The following is a 15,877-nucleotide window of genomic DNA, read 5'->3' on the forward strand; positions in this document are numbered from 1 at the left end:
TCCATGTGCACATGGGCTTCTCAGCACCATGCAGAAGGTACTCATTTTGAAAGCAAATTCAACAGGATAGATACAAGAGGAACTCACCTACAGTTATGAGGCAGCACCGTTCACATCTCTGTGTTCTTACTAGCTCTTCCCAGCAGTATGTTCCATCTCATATCTGGATTAGGATGCATCCTGGTGAAACTAGATCCTCATTAAAAATATTAAACTTTGAATATAGATCAAATATTGCAATGTCACAGAAGAGAGAATACTGAGAATTTCCCAACATTAAGTGATTTTCAAATCAAATACATTCTCAGGATGTGTATCTATATTGAGATCAATGAGCTTATTTTATACTGGGAAAAAAAGCAGTCATTTTCTTGAAATAGGAGTTTGCCATTGTAGGACATAATAACCTTGAACATTCAAGTTAGTGGGAGATTTTTTCATTTGACCCAAGTTTCACTAAGTTCAAGCTCTAACTCAGACATGTCTTCAGCAAAAAACATGAAGTTTTTAGCTCATAAGATAGTAAGGCACAATAAGGCATCTATTGAAGATGACAAGATGCTTCTGTCACCAGGAAAATACAGCTTTTAGTACCAACATGAATTGACACACATGTCCTTGGTACATGTTTACACATGAACTGTATGACCAATATGGCAGTTCAGCACCTCTAATTAGTTGCAAATAAAAACCTGTGTCAGCTCCAAAAGAACATTATATTCAGCAACGAAGCACAGACATCCTCCCTAACTCCTGAAAAAGATAAATGTATGTAATAAAGCATACAAGATACCGAATTAGATTGTCAGTAATGTGCATTTTAAAAGGACCCTGAATATGCATTGTAACATGGTCAGTAAAATATATTTGTAAGAACCTGCCAGTAAATGGGAGAAACTCACAGATTTGAAAATAAGGAGGATGTCTGCCTTAAGTACTCAAGGTTAACTATGCAGTTTTAATCTCAGAGTCTGTTTTTGCCAAGATGTACGAGCATTACTGTAAGTAGATGCATGTAATTGCACGAATACTTCAGAGAGGAAGTGCTACCTGATGATTACAGTAAAATATTGAACCAATAGTGGCTGAAGTTACTCTGTTATAAACATCTCTTATGGTACATTGGAACTGATTTCATAGTACTGAGACATCCTAAAGGGGTACAGTGACACCTAATTAATATTTGCAGCACATTATGTCTTGGTGAGAAAAGTTAATAGAATCCTAAATTATTTGTGCCCACATGTCTTCTATACTGTGACTTATGAGGAAGACTCCATGTTGCCGTAAAGCATTACAGGGAAACACAGGGATATGGGCTGATATACCATCTCATCAATTTATCTTTTAAATTACTGACAATCAAAAAATGCATCTGCTACCACTATTGTATCTCTGGAGCTCTTGACTTTTTGACATGATGATCAAACCTGAGACAGTTTTATTACACATGAAAAACAAGCACTCTTCATACAAATAAACTAAACAAATGAATAAACAAGAAGTTGATGAGATGTTAAAAGTCACTTGAAGTATATTTGTCCTGTAGCATATGAAGGAAGGAAAGACTAACCATAATGGTTTCCCATGTTAATAGGCTGCAAAAGGTCAGTGTTGCTTCTGAGTAAGATACTTAGAAATAGTATATATAGCTATAAAGTGGGTATAACACAGTACTGATAAAGAATCATCACTGAAGTCACTTTCACCTGTGTGTGGTAGACAGCTGGCACAGAACTCAAACACAGTGTGGCAAGTGGAATTCAAAGTCAAACTTCATATTTCGCTGTTTTACTGCATTTTTAAAGGGAGAATAAAACAAGATAAGCAAGGAAGCTTCAAAGAAAATAAGTATCATCGGCTAGATAGGTGCTGAACTCTTTAGGGACCAATGACAGAACCTGAGGGAATGGCAGGAAGATGTGCCAGGCGAGGTTTAGGTTGGACATCAGGAAAAGGTTCTTCCCCCAGAGGGTGGTGGAGCACTGGAACAGGCTCCCCAGGGAGGTGTCACGGCCCCAAGCCTGACAGTGTTCAAAGAGACTGGACAACACCCTCAGACACACGGTGTGAACTGTGGGGTTGTCATGTGCAGGAACAGGAGTTGGACTCAGTGATTCTTGTGGATCCCTTCCAACTCAGGACATCCTAGGATTCTATGATTCTATGAGACAGAAGTTTCATGCACTTTTTTATTTAGCAGTCCAGCTTTCAGAGATACCTCCCACATGTTGAAGGGCAGTCTCCCTGCTCTCATCAGCACCCAGAAAGAACCTGGTTTGGAGAGGCTGCCTGTTTGAAAGACCTTCTTTTGCAACAAGCTGTTGTTAACTTGCAGTTGATTCCATACATCCAGCTTCTCTAAATTACTATAGAAATGATTGATTCCTCATAGGAGGAATTGTCTTACTATTAGTTAAGTCAATACTATAGGCAACTTTTCCATATTCCAAAATCTTGGAATGAGTGGACAAATTTATAAAGAGCAATTCCTTCATTGTCATCCCATTACCCTTCTTTTTAATTCAATGATACCATTTAAACACCATGGCCAGCATGAATGATGCTCCAAGTGACAGTGCTGATCACTGCAGACAAGCCACAGCTTGGTGATGGGTGTTTGACATCTTACAGTTGAACAACATCATTTTTCCAAATCAGTGATCAGGCTCCCAAGTGACTTTTGGCAGCAATACCAACAACTGCATTGCCTGCAGCTGCTGTAGGAAGACTGAGAGAAAGAAAAAAGGGGTGGATGTGAAACAGCTCCTTCTGAAGGAATTATTTTTGATTCAAACTCACTTTGTTTGGTATCAGTTCCAACAAGTTGATACTGGCAGAGAGGAATGTGCTGCACACCTTGAAGGCTCAGCAGTAGCAGCAGGACCGATGCCACCTTTCTAGAGGTCTCTGCAGAGCTCCCTTCTTCCCCCCTGAAACCTGAAAAGAAGCACAGGAAAGTGAGACCCCCTCGTATTACTTTCACAGTCCACGTTGCTACTGCTGACTAAATAAGTTCACCGAAGTACTCAGCATCACTGCTGCTTTTATTTCACCTTCAGTATGATCACTTAGACATGCACAAACATGTACTAAATTTGGCTGCAGGAAGGTAGAACTCCCCTTTTTTGCTGGTGTAGAACAGGTGATAAGGGGCTTGCATAAGGATATGTTCTCAGAGGTACATTTACTCTCAGTAGCTGATTGCTGGTGGGCAGTGTGGGGAGTTGGCTTATCCAACTGAGGCAGTCAGTAGATCCAGCTCACAAGGAAGGTAAGCGCAGACTGACTGGAGTACATGCTTCTAGAGGAGCATGGGGGCTTATCTGAATCAATGTCACTTGGTGTAATGGTGCTTCTAACAAGTATCCTGGGGGGCTGCTGTTCTCTGTGATCAATTAATCTGGTATAACAAAGGGTTACAAGTTACTACATGAGGCGAATATTGCAGGAGGTCAAACCTATCCAGCAGCTTGCCAGTCACAGAGAAAGATGTCTGAGGGCTGTCCTAGCAGGTCCCAGGAGGAGTTTAAGAGCATGGAAGCTCTGAGCTGCCACATCTTGTCTCCTTTGAAAATGCCAGAGACTGAGCTGAAAATGGTGCCTGAACTCTACACAGACAAAGGTGATTTGGATGCACATGGGATTCAAAGTTCAAGCCTAATTACAAAGAATCCTAGTGACAGTTAATTGAAGGACTCGGCCAGTTTTGTAATACTATACACTACCACATTATCTATTTACTGTGGAAATGACTGTATTTTCATTATTTTTTTTCCTGTCCTGCAGACTAAAATTATCCCTATTTAAGAGCTGAAGAGGAAGCAGAACTACAGCAATGTGAAATTATTTGCCTAAGGCCATGTCGTGTTTCTTTTGCAGACATAAAAGTATGAAATCTTGTTCATTGCTTCTCAAGCTAGTTCTGGTCCCCATTCTTATTCTCACACCTTAATCAAATTATCATTTTTCTATGTTTTTACATATTTTCCTCCTAATACAGCAATAAATGGATGTAAGCATTTAAGTGGCTCACTAATCTTCAGGATTGAGACACCAGTAGAATGTACTCGAAATAAAAGCCATAGTCATTTTTTGAAAACCAAAATCAACATAAAGAAGGAACTCAGTCTTCTAACACAAGTATTTATGTGGCCAGTTGTTAGGCAGCCCAGCTAACCCTGTTTCACAGAAGTATTTTATAGTGTATTCATGATGAGAAGTGCTGCTGAATGGCTGGTTTTGTGTAGAGCAAAGCACTTAGTTCTTGACTCCAAAGAAATCTTTGATCAGATTGTTCACACAAGCGTTACTGAAGACTTGCCATGCCTGCTATGTTTAGGAAGTATCAAGCACAGATGATCTGGTGGTACTGAAGTCATCCGAATCTTCCCATTAACATATTCATGAAGTGACATCATTATATTTAACTTAGGTAACTAATAAAGAGTTATTTGCCATATGTTTTAAAGAAAGGCTAGAGTACCTTCTTCTAATCAAATATACTTGACTTGCTGGCATCCCTAAAAACATTTTTAAACAAGATTTTAACAAACTTACAGCAAATAGGCTTGTTTCATAGTTGCCAGAAAATACTATATTAAAATAGCTTTTAAAACTTTTCCAGCAATCCCCCCTACCTCATAATTTTCCTGCATTTTTTCTGCTGTGAAACTGTAGCATGAAGGAGAGTAGAAAAGTATTAAAGAAACTGATGTTTGCTTTTTATCATTCCAGTTTATTTCTGCAATAGAAAAGTAGCTGACATTATATAGGAGGCTGTCATTTAGGAGATTATCCAGGAGAATAAAGCAAAGCTTATTAAGAGAAAGGGGAGCATTTAAAAATGGTCTCTTTGAAGTACCCCAGACTAGACAGAACATATTTTTCAGTGCTCAGATATGCAATCTACTGTAGATTAGAAGAGAAAAATTAAACTAATCATATGTCTCATAGGGATCCAAACTAATTTAAAACTTAAAATGAAGCATCACTGCAAGTTTCTGAATGAGCATCTGTGGCCAAAAGTCCAAATAAGTAATTAAAGGAAAGAAAAAAATAGCAGATACAGTGTGACAGAAAAAAATCTGTCATTGTTTTTATTGACACTGCAGCATCAGCTGCGTGGTCTTGGTAGCTCCATGTCAAAAAGGATACCACAGAGCTAATTAGAGTGGTTTCAGGAAAAGGGGCGAATCAGAAAAAGATGATCAATCAAGGGAATGGAAAAACTCTCCCATGGAGGCAAATTAAAAAAAAATTAATTGTTTGCTTTAATGCAGAGATAAATAAAAGCATGGTCAATAAAAATAGTATTATGAACTAGCTTGAAGCTTTTTGTCTGCACTACTTTTATAGACAAGAACAAGGCAACGTTCAATTAAATTAAAGGATGGGCATACAAAAATAAGTCTCTGCACTACAACCTTTGTAGTCACCAGCATGAGGAAAATTATGAAGGCTGACAAATGATAATTAAGAGTGTCACTGGATAACAAACATCTAGAGTTTTAACTATGGACAAAGCCCTCTGAAAGGTACTTTTTGCAGATTCACAAAATCTTCATTAGATCAGGAAGAAATCTAAAGCAGGTGTAGGGGGCGAGTGGAAGACACGGTGTTTCCCCTGTCTGGCTGCAGAGGTCTTACATGTTCTTCTGAAGTATCTTGTACTGACTACCGACACAAAAATTTAATCCTGGGTCCAATTCAGCTTCCAAGTTCTTTTGTTTTGGAACTTATCAAGATATTAAGTTCTTGACCTTATGTTTTGCAAATGTATTAATGGCCTCAAATGTTTTGGCAATTAATCAATTGCAGTGATGCAAAACACTGCAGTTGCACATGCCTGATGATGAATTTCAGACATGAATTCACAAAGCTGGAATTCTTCTGTAAGTCCTGCTTGCAATGACCTGCACTGTGTGTCAGGAGAAGAGGAAGAGCTGCAGAGCCTCCTTCCAGGCCACCTGTGAAGGCTGTACTTGCCCAAAACCTCTGGGCTGGACCCTCAGAAGGTCTGACTCAACCTCTGTTCATTCCTTCAGCCTCCTGCGGTCATCAGCTCTGATCCAGGGCCTCTGCTCTGTCCTTCTGCAGGCCCTGTAGCTCAGTGGGGTTAGGGATTGCATATTGGTTCTCCCAGCAAAGACAGGTTTGTTGTGCAGTAAGTGCCTTGAGGCCTCAAACAGAAGAGGGCTCAATAAGATCTTGTTAATTTGAAGTGTCCTCTGGCTGTAGGTGCTTGAATTTTTGAGGTATCTTTGGTCTTCTTCCACGGGGAGATTGTTTTGTGTTTAGGACAGAGCAGGGTGCTGGGACAGTCCATTTTAGTGAGGAGCAGGACAGCTGAGGGTAGAAGGAAGTAGTTTGAAACCATTTGTGATTTGGATGTCTGGGGTTAAAACACATCAGAATCTAAATCGCTCTGCTTACAACAGTTATTTCAAAACAAAGTAGTTATTTAAAAACAAATACACTTCATCCAGATATAATTATTCCTAATGTGACATTTAAATAATGAACAATCACCTAGTAACTGCTTTTGTTCTGGTACGATAACAGTCTGCGGTTTATCATGTGTTAGCTTCTCACCCTTTATACTTTATACTAAGGGTAATTTTAACCAGATCATGACTGCAAACTTTTAACAGCTTGGTTTACACTAGAATTTGAAGAGGTGTTAGTAAACAGTGCATGTTAAAGCTTTCTCTAGCAGAGCCTCCGTGGAGTAAGCACAGCCACAGGGTACATGAGGATAACAGCTGCCAATTGAGCTGAAAGATTTTTCACGGTGGGGTATCCCTTTCTCCCAGTTCCCAGCCTGACAAGATGGATATGATCTGCCTGCCAGCATGTGCCACTGCCTGAAACTCCTGCATGCCAAAACGCTGACTATTTCCAGCACCCAGTTTCCACACATCATGTGTGCAAGGAGGCCAGATTTCCAAAGAGCTGAGTTTGTCTCTCAGGTGGGCCAGACCACGCAGGGAGTTACGCAATATCAAGGATTCATTTCCAGCCTGCTGCCATCCTGCCAGAACCTGGTCACTACACTCCCCAGGGATGATGGTTTGGCTTTTTTTAAATTGTGGCCTCAGTTTTGTATAATGCACTCCTAGACATCTGGCCCTTGGGTTAACTTTAACAGATGGTAGATGTTGTACATTCCTTACTAAATTGTCTGCTAGTGAGAAGCCAGGAGGAATGCCCCAGGAGAAGATTGCGTCTTTGCTACGTGAATGTATGCAAAGCAGTTGGAATAAAACAGCTTCTCCCTGCGGGAACCTTTCTCAGAAAAGGAATTGCACCTGTAACGACACCTTCAAGAGTCCACCCAAGTGAATGAGTGTGGGACGCTCTGGGGCAGGGTGGCAGCACGTGGACTGCAGCCGTTGCTCATCATCACTGTGGCACATTTCCCTCCTGGCATGTTCACACAGGTGGCATTGCAGTCTGCAGATTTCTTTGGAAGGGTGTGACTCTAATTGTTTACATCTAGTTGCTGTATTCCTCTTTAATTATCAGTTGCAAAAGTGAGTGGGCCCCCTCACCTTGCACCTTGACCCTGCTGATGTATCTGCCATCAGCACGAGAGGCAACACAGCAGCACCCATGGGAGCCCAGGGGCAGCTGGGAGGACGTGGCAGCGTGAGCAGCCCCACACTGACGCCACCTTACCGAGTGACCCCCCAGGGACACCGTCCTAGAGGGGCACAGGGCACCCTCACAGCTGTGCTGGGTGCAAGTCAATCAGGAGATTGTTTCTGTCCATCCTGGCTGCCCTGTGAGCCACAGCCCCTTCTCCCCAGGTTATGGCATCCAAGGACAATTCAAAACCAGTGTTAAACAGGTTCTTTTCTGAGTAAATCTCAGTCTTAGGAGCCTGAAGCATAATGGAGCAGCAAAGCAATTATTTTTTCCTTCAAATGCTAATCTTCCTTAGCTTCTGGCCATCCTTTTGCTGATTCTCAGAAAAGGTGATTTGTAGGTGTTTATTGCTGGAATTTTAAGTGATTTAAAATGAATGCTTCAATGTAGTATGCCTTTCAGAACTAAATTATTCATCTTAATACATTACTAATTCTCTAAGCAGTGAATACTTTTAAAAGACTCTTATAATTTATTAGCACACTTCATATCTTATAGTTTATACCGAAATGCCAATTAACCCATACAATGTGCAGTCAAGACAGATGAGGATTAAGTCCCTACAGCCATGGGAACAGCAGAGATGCAATGACCTGAAAATTGCATCCTTAGCTCTTTTGCCTGTGATTAACATAAATTCACCAGTGGCCTTTCCTCTTTTTATTAATCCCTTATCTCCAGTCCTGGATCTCTGTTGCTCAAGCAATTAGGACACATAGCTTATGCTTTCTTGAATCTTTCAGATCTGACTTCAGACTTGCAAGGGCTGCCTGACCAGGCTTGATAATCGGGGCGGCATGGAGGATGGGATGTTACCATCTTGCCTATGTGCAATACATTTCCAGTTATGCAGAAAATGCCAAGACATGTAATCAGCCACCTCCCCAACTCATATGTCTTCTGCATTTGTCTTCATTGCACATTTCTGAATATGCATTGTCTTTTCTTCTTTAGTCAGTGTCAGCCCTCCCACACTTTGTTTTGTTCTTTGCTGCCTGCTGGCCCACAAGTATGAGATGCAGTGAGGAACTGTGGAGGACACCCTGTCGTGTGTGGAGCAGAAGCTGCGAAGGAAAGACTTGTGGCCTCATCTGCAGTAACAGAGGCTCGGTTCAGGATAGGATAACCACAACATTTTAATAGGGAACAGAAATTATTTATTCAATGCTGTCTCCCTCATTTCCCTCGCACATAGGGAAGGTAAAGCGTACTGTTTTGACTGTAGTTGCTGTTGACTGGCATAAATTTTCACACATCTTTTGCTTCTGGTTTGCATTTCAGGCATACGCAGCTGTCTCTGGAGCCAAGCAGATGAGCAGAGCTGCAGATGCATGTGGTTACCTGACTAGGAAGATATTTGAAATGGCGCAAGTCTTGACATGGCTACCAGCATCACTGCACAACTCAGGACTATCAGAGAAAAAGGGATGCCCAACAGAAGCTTTGAGAGACTTCGGAGCCAGCATTAGGTGTCTGTGGTGAATATTGTGAGTAACGCAGCATTCAGGTTGGTAAAGTAGCTCATTATAAAATTGTTTTTCCTCTGTGAAATTACTTAAGGTTCAGTCTCAAAATAAAGAGGAATGGCAGACCTTTGTGTGTCCTAGAAAAACAAAAAAATGCAGCGTGCTGTTTCTTATATTTTAAATGTGTAAAAATTAAGGTTGAGTGAGGCAGTGGGGCTTCACTGACGCAACAGGAAAACTTCAAAATCAGTAGGATGCTTATGCTGCTGCTCAGAGTTGCAGGAAGACTAAGCTGTCTTTTGGCTTGTAAATCTTGCCCCACCAGCTGAGATTTTTAAAATATTATACTCCTTTGTGCACCTCTTTGAATGTAGCTCATTTGCTGAGCAGAAGGGGTCTTTCAAAGTTGGTAAAACATTTCCTTATCGAGTCCTGACATCAATGAGAGGTAGAAACCTATTGTGAAATGAAATGATGGCGAAGGCAAGAATCAATGTACTGGGAAATATGGCCAGGAGTCACGGTAACAAAAGGATCTCTAGGTGTCACCAGATGACAGGTCTATGGAAGGAAATACATCTGGTGACTTAATGGGCAAAATTGATAGGATTAGAGGGGTGCTGAGAAGCAGTTGATTAGAGTCATCTCTTTAAGATGGAATTATATTAAAAGTAGAAGGCCATAGGATTTAAGGATTAGGAATAGTAAGCTTTGAAAAACAGCAAACTCACAAGTCAAAGCTGCTAGACAATCTTTGGCACATAATTAGTTACTGGAGCACAGAAAGAGTAGTGGTGTGCAGTTAGCATAGGTGTGTAGTTTGAGCCACCATGTACAGAGAGATGTGTTTGTTCTACTTGTAAAATCACTAGAGTACCTTCAAATTATACTATTATACTCTTGGGTGTTTTGTTGGTTTTTGTTTGTTTTTTTTTTTTTTTCCTTAAAAGGCCATTAATAGCTAGCCTGGTAATGCAAAGATTGTTAAAAAAATCTTCGTAACGTCCATCCTGGTATGTGTCACCAGAAACAGACAAGGTGAGAAGAAACCAGAATTTGCTATTAAAAGATTGTGGAATAATGTGATGATACTCACCTGAAACATCATTAATGAAGTGACAGGGCAACAATTAACTGCTTACCCATGATGGATGTTGTTTCTGATTACAGTACTTCCATACAGCTAATAGAGACACTGTCAGCTGGGTCTTTGTAGCTGTGGCATAAAGAGAGAGGTGGAAGTAGGAGCAGATTTTTTTTTGGCCTCTCCAGCACCTTTGGGTCCCAGTTGCTATTAACAGAGGAGTTCCTCTGTCATGATGTTGTGTCTCCAACCAAATGTTACGGCAAGGCCAGCCCAAGAAGGGCTGGCTGGTAATTACTCTACTAGCACATCTCACTTATGAGTGGTGGTTAGGTAAGATATTTTTCTATTGTTTTGAGCTACTGGAGTGGGAAATGGTATATGAAGTGGCCCTTAAGGTGAGTGGTTGTGCTGTGGACAAGACACTGATCTCTGTTCCTGTCAAGCAAACCATAAATCTTCCTCAAATCAGCCATTGCCAGGTCCAGTTCCCTTCATAGCAGCTTCCCCTAATCCCCAACTCACTCAGAGGTGCCATCGGGGGTCAGGCTTCTTCTGCGAGTGCTGCCTGGCTGCTCCTCTGAAGTTCTGCTGCTGACAGCCTTTCTGATGGTCCTTTCCGTCTGTCTTTTTCTCTGTCGCCTGAGCCTTTTGAAGAATAAACAGGAAGCACTGAGCTAGATTAAAAATAAAAAACAAGGGGGGTTTTGTGTGTATGTTTGTATTCGGCTGGTAGTGGTTTGGTTTTTGGTTTGTTTTTCTTTTCTGCCCTCTTAAAAACCCACAAATCCATTTATCTCCTTGGCAATAGGCACTCCTTATGGCTGGTACCTTTGGCATCCTTAAAGGTAAAAAATCTTGCAGTGTTGTTCCAACTCCAGTTGGTATTGGCATAATCCTTGCTCATGCTTATATTTGCCTCGCTCCATGCTCTATTTCACTAGATGACTACACACGCTGAGAATGTTGTGGTAAACACACCGAATATCTTCAGTATTTATGGGTGAGTGATTTTCTTAAAAACATATTTTAGTACTCTCCTAATTCCCATTTCAAATATCCTCTGCCTATAAACTCTTTGCTGGTTTCTTTCAGTTCCTGACCTGATTTTTGTAAACAAATCAGCATGAAATCAAACAGAATATCATAATTCTGTGAGTGCACTAATAAATAAAGCCATTAACCATCTCAAATAATAGTGCAGTAAAAACATACATTTTTACAGCTTGAATTTAGTGAACATTAAGTTTGAATAATAAGAGAGTGGAAAAATGACCACATATACAGGAAAGGACAGAAGAGAGGCAGTCAAGCGAGAAAGAAAAAAGGCTTAGAATGTAGTAAAATGTCTGCAAGAAGAAAGCATTAAAAATCATGGATGCAGAAAGTAAAAAAAAAAAATAAACAGCAATTAGGGATTTGAATACCTAATTAATATTATCTTGTTACAAAAGAACACCTGCAAAGCATGGACTGCTGGGTCATTTTATGGTTATTGATTGGTGGAATTAAAAAAAAGGAGAAAATTGCTACTGCCAACTGTGGTTAAAAGTTGACAAATTGACACTAAGAGCTCCCTCACATGGTGACTATCCACACTGTTATTAACTCAGCCCCTCCCTGCAGGCTCTTGCACTTCTTTTAGTGTTCAGTGTTACGGTTCTTAATCCACGGGTTTGTTCTATAATATATTGTGTAACATAGCACTCTACTCTGCCGGAGGCTGTTCTGAGGAGCCACGTACCGCTGCGGCCCCAGAGGAAGTCAGGACAATGGAGGAGTTTGCCTCGGTTGATGAGGGTTAGGGAGCAATTAGGCAATCTGGCCATCCATAAATCAACGAGTCCGGATGGGATGCACCCATGGGTGCTGAGGGAGCTGGCTGAGGTCATTGCTGGACCACTCTCCGTCATCTTTGCCAAGTCTTGGGAAACGGGAGAGGTGCCTGAGGACTGGAGGAAAGCAAATGTCACTCCAGTCTTCAAAAAGGGCAAGAAGGAGGACCCGGGTAACTATAGACCAGTCAGCCTCACCTCCATCCCTGGGAAACTGACAGAACAACTTATCCTCGGCACCATCCCAAGGCATATCAAGGATAAGAGGGTTATTAGGGGCAGTCAACATGGCTTCACCAAGGGGAAGTCATGTTTGACTAACCTCATTGCCTTTTATGAGGACATAACGAGGTGGATAGATGATGGCAGAGCGGTGAATGTGGTCTGTCTTGACTTCAGTAAGGCATTTGACACAGTCTCCCACAGCATCCTCACAACTAAACTGAGGGAGTGCAGTGTGGACGATCGGGTAGTGAGGTGGACTGTGGTGGCTGAAGGAAAGAAGCCAGAGAGTTGTGGTCAATGGGGCAGAGCCTAGTTGGAGGCCTGTATGTGGTGGAGTGCCTCAGAGGTCGACATTGGGACCAGTATTATTCAATATATTCATCAATGATTTGAACAAGGGAATAGAGTGTACTATCAGCAAGTTTGCTGATGACACCAAGCTGGGAGGAGTGGGTGACATGCCAGAAGTGTTTATTTTGCTTTACAGTGGAAATTCAAGGTAGAAACTACATGCCACTTTCATAAAAATGGTAGAACTGGGCCCATCCTGCCCCCCCCCCAAAAAAAAGCTGTGCTGTAGAGAACTTAAAAAACATAACACAGGGAACTTAATGTGCTTTAAAGAAGTGTCATTTATTTAAAGAAAGGCAAATTTGGGGGGCGCTTGTACATTTTGGAATGCAATGCAGCTGTGTGTGTCTGGCTCTGCTTAACTACAGCTCGTGTGAAGAGTTTTTCTATGTTTGAAATTTTGCAACTACAGCACGCTGTCTGCCTTCTCCTACCATTTCCTGGAAAAGCTTGTTATGGTAACACTTTGGTACAAGAAAATTTTGCTCCATAATTGAGGCAGCAGAGTATAACCCATCCCAGCTCTGTTCCCCGTTTGTAAGGGCTGCAGCTTTTCTTCTGCTCTGAACCACAGCTGGGAGATTTCACAAGCAGCAGAAAGTGAGCTCCAGAGAAAAAGACTGAAGAACCTGAACTTGTGGCAAGACCAGAGAGCACTGGCCTCATCCAAGCAATCAGGTTTCAGCTGGCATCGTGTCAGGGTGTTTGTCTTCATCCCCCATCTGCCCCTGAGGGCAGAACAAAAATATGTTGTACTTGGTGATCAAATCCACTGGAAGGTGCAACAGGATAAAGAAAGATAACATTTTCCTTCCTGTGTCCCTTTAACTCCCTTTCCTACTCCTCCCGCCAACACTCTGGGCCCCAGCCAGCTGGATCTTCATCCTCTCTTGATATCCTAAATGCATAGCTAGAAATGGGTGCATTGTGGTTTGCATTATTTCATTTGTTTGTTTCTGTGATGAGTTCTTATTTCTAGAAGCAGCATTTTCTTCCCGAGGCTTAATTACTTGGGGTTTTAGTAAATGAAAACCTCTTTTATTGATAAACAATAGCAAATAATGACAGTGATAAGCATGTTAGTTAAAAGATCATATTCAACATGAAGCAATACCATTTTTTTTTCCACATGGAGTATCCTTTCCAAGAAAAAGCCATTGTTTTGACTGAAACTTTGGAATAAAACCTGTCTTTTTTTTTAAGCCTGCCAGTGTTAATCGATATTATTCAGCTAACCTAATTTGCTTGGTTCACAGTTTTCCTATTTAATTTAGCTGTCTTGATATAGACCTCACCCAGCAGGAAAGCTCCTGAATTTTTGCAGCTGTATTTATTCTGGTCTTTTATGAAGTGGGTTAGCAGACAAAAAGTGGTTTCCAACGTACAATTTATGTTTGTAAAGTTCCCAAATTATAGCCTGGTCCCCTTCATTGTGCAGAAGGAGAGGCTTCCTCAGAACTGTGACAAAAGCTAGAGTGTAAGAAGGCAGCACCAGCACAAAAAGTGTTTTGTAGTCGTGCTGATCGGTTTGTAGTTTGATACCTGGATTTGGTTAGTCTGGAGTGATAAAGACCACTGAGCTGGTTTTGGCTGGGACAGTTAATGTTCTTCTCAGTAGCTAGTATGGGGCTATGGTTTGGATTTGTGCTGGAAACAGTGTTGATAACACACAGATGTTTTAGTTACTGCTGAGCAGGGCTTTTACAGGGTCAAGGTCTTTTCTGCTTCTCATACACCCACCAGTGAGAAGGGTGGAGGTGCACAATAAGCTGGGAGGGGACACAGCCAGGACAGCTGACCCCAACTGACCAAAGGGATATCCCATGCCATTCAACATCATGCTCAGTGTATAAATCTGGGGAAGAAGAAGATGGGGGACCATTTTGAGTGATGGTGTTTGTCTTCCCAGGTAACTGTTACACGTGATGGAGCCAGGCTTTCCTGGAGATGGCTGAACACCTGCCTGTCCATGGGAAGTGGTGAATGAATTCCTTGTTTTGCTTTGTTTGCATGTGCAGCTTTTGCTTTACCTATTAAACTGCTTTCATCTCAACAGCCCATGAGTTTTCTCACTTTTACTCCTCTTACTCTCTTCCCCATCCCACTGCAGAGGGAGGAGTGAGCAAATGCGAGGTGCTTAGTTGCTGGCTGGGGTTAAACCATGACAGTCCTTTTTGGTGCCCAATATGGGGCTCAAAGGGTTCAAGATAACAACAGATTTGATTGGAACATTCTAGATCTAATTTATAGCTGTTATTCCTGTTCAGCCATTAATCAGCAGGCTCCTGTACTTGTTATGGGGCTCATATGCCTTACTGTATATTAAAGTCTAGTGCTTGTTAGTGGCTGCTTTTTGCTTTTGCTGTTTGTTGTGCTGCTGATTATCTTATTCTGCTGTGCCTGGGAATGTTTTGATAACAGCAATGGTGATGTGCCAGGTGGCCATGGCATCACTGCTGTTTCTGTGCTGCTGTACTGGAAAGGTTGGAACCCCGGTGTGAACTTGAGTTGAAGGGACTGTCACCTGTGGATGAGTCCATGTGGGAGTAGGACACCTTGAAGCATCTACAGCACATGCTGCAGCAGGTACACCTCTGAAAGGACTGTGGCCCCAGGATAAGTTCACACTGGAGAATGTATACCTTGCAGCATCTGTAGCTGTGGATAAGTCCATGCTGCAGTGGGTACACCTTGAAGTATCTGTGGCTGTGCATGAGGTCATGCCAGAGCACCTCAAAGTGTGTGGCTGCGGACAAGCCCATGATGGAGCATGTACAGCTCTGAGGGGACTGCAGCCATCGGTAAGGCCACATTGGAGAATGTTTACTTCTGAAGGGACTGTGGCTGTAGGTAAGACCATACTGGAGCAGATATATCTCTGAAGACATTGTGGCCCATGGAGAAGGCCACACTGGAACAGGTACACCTCAAAGCAACTGTGGCTGGGGATAAGTCTATGCCACAGCAGACATACCCCTCAAGAGACCATGGCTCACAGATAAGGTCCTGCTTGGAGCATGCACGCCCCTCAGGGACTGCAGTCTACAGATAAGTCCAAACCAGAGCAGGGGCAAGGGCAGGAGTTTATCGCAATGTTAAACAAAACTGCCACTGATTGCAGAGATGGATTGTACATATGTGACACAAAACCACTAATACCTACTATTTTTTTCTTATCTCAACACTACATGCTTTTAGGAACTTCAGGTAAAAAGGGGCAAAGTCCTTACAGGCTTGGAATATTTTCTTAAAAAAAAAGTTTAAAA

The 15,877-nt window shown here is 41.9% G+C and overlaps 2 long non-coding RNA genes across 5 annotated transcripts in view; one reads left to right on the plus strand and one right to left on the minus strand.

Annotated features, from left to right (window-relative positions):
- Positions 1 to 15,877, minus strand: part of LOC135579915 (uncharacterized) — a 41,273-nt gene that overhangs the window by 17,115 nt on the left and 8,281 nt on the right. For 2 of the 4 annotated variants that reach the window (XR_010473861.1, XR_010473858.1), the window contains exons 3-4: positions 10,726 to 10,877; positions 88 to 2,940 (exon numbers count right to left, since the gene is read on the minus strand). This is a non-coding gene — a long non-coding RNA (uncharacterized LOC135579915). The remainder of the gene's footprint in view (positions 1 to 87; positions 2,941 to 10,725; positions 10,878 to 15,877) is intronic. The other 2 variants (XR_010473860.1, XR_010473859.1) reach the window with 2 other exon arrangements.
- Positions 7,715 to 14,759, plus strand: LOC135579916 (uncharacterized). Its single transcript, XR_010473862.1, has 3 exons — positions 7,715 to 8,850; positions 8,932 to 9,157; positions 14,521 to 14,759. It is a non-coding gene; the product is annotated as an uncharacterized LOC135579916 (long non-coding RNA).

This window comes from Columba livia, chromosome 7, assembly GCF_036013475.1.
Source record: "Columba livia isolate bColLiv1 breed racing homer chromosome 7, bColLiv1.pat.W.v2, whole genome shotgun sequence".
NCBI classification, from domain to species: domain Eukaryota; kingdom Metazoa; phylum Chordata; class Aves; order Columbiformes; family Columbidae; genus Columba; species Columba livia.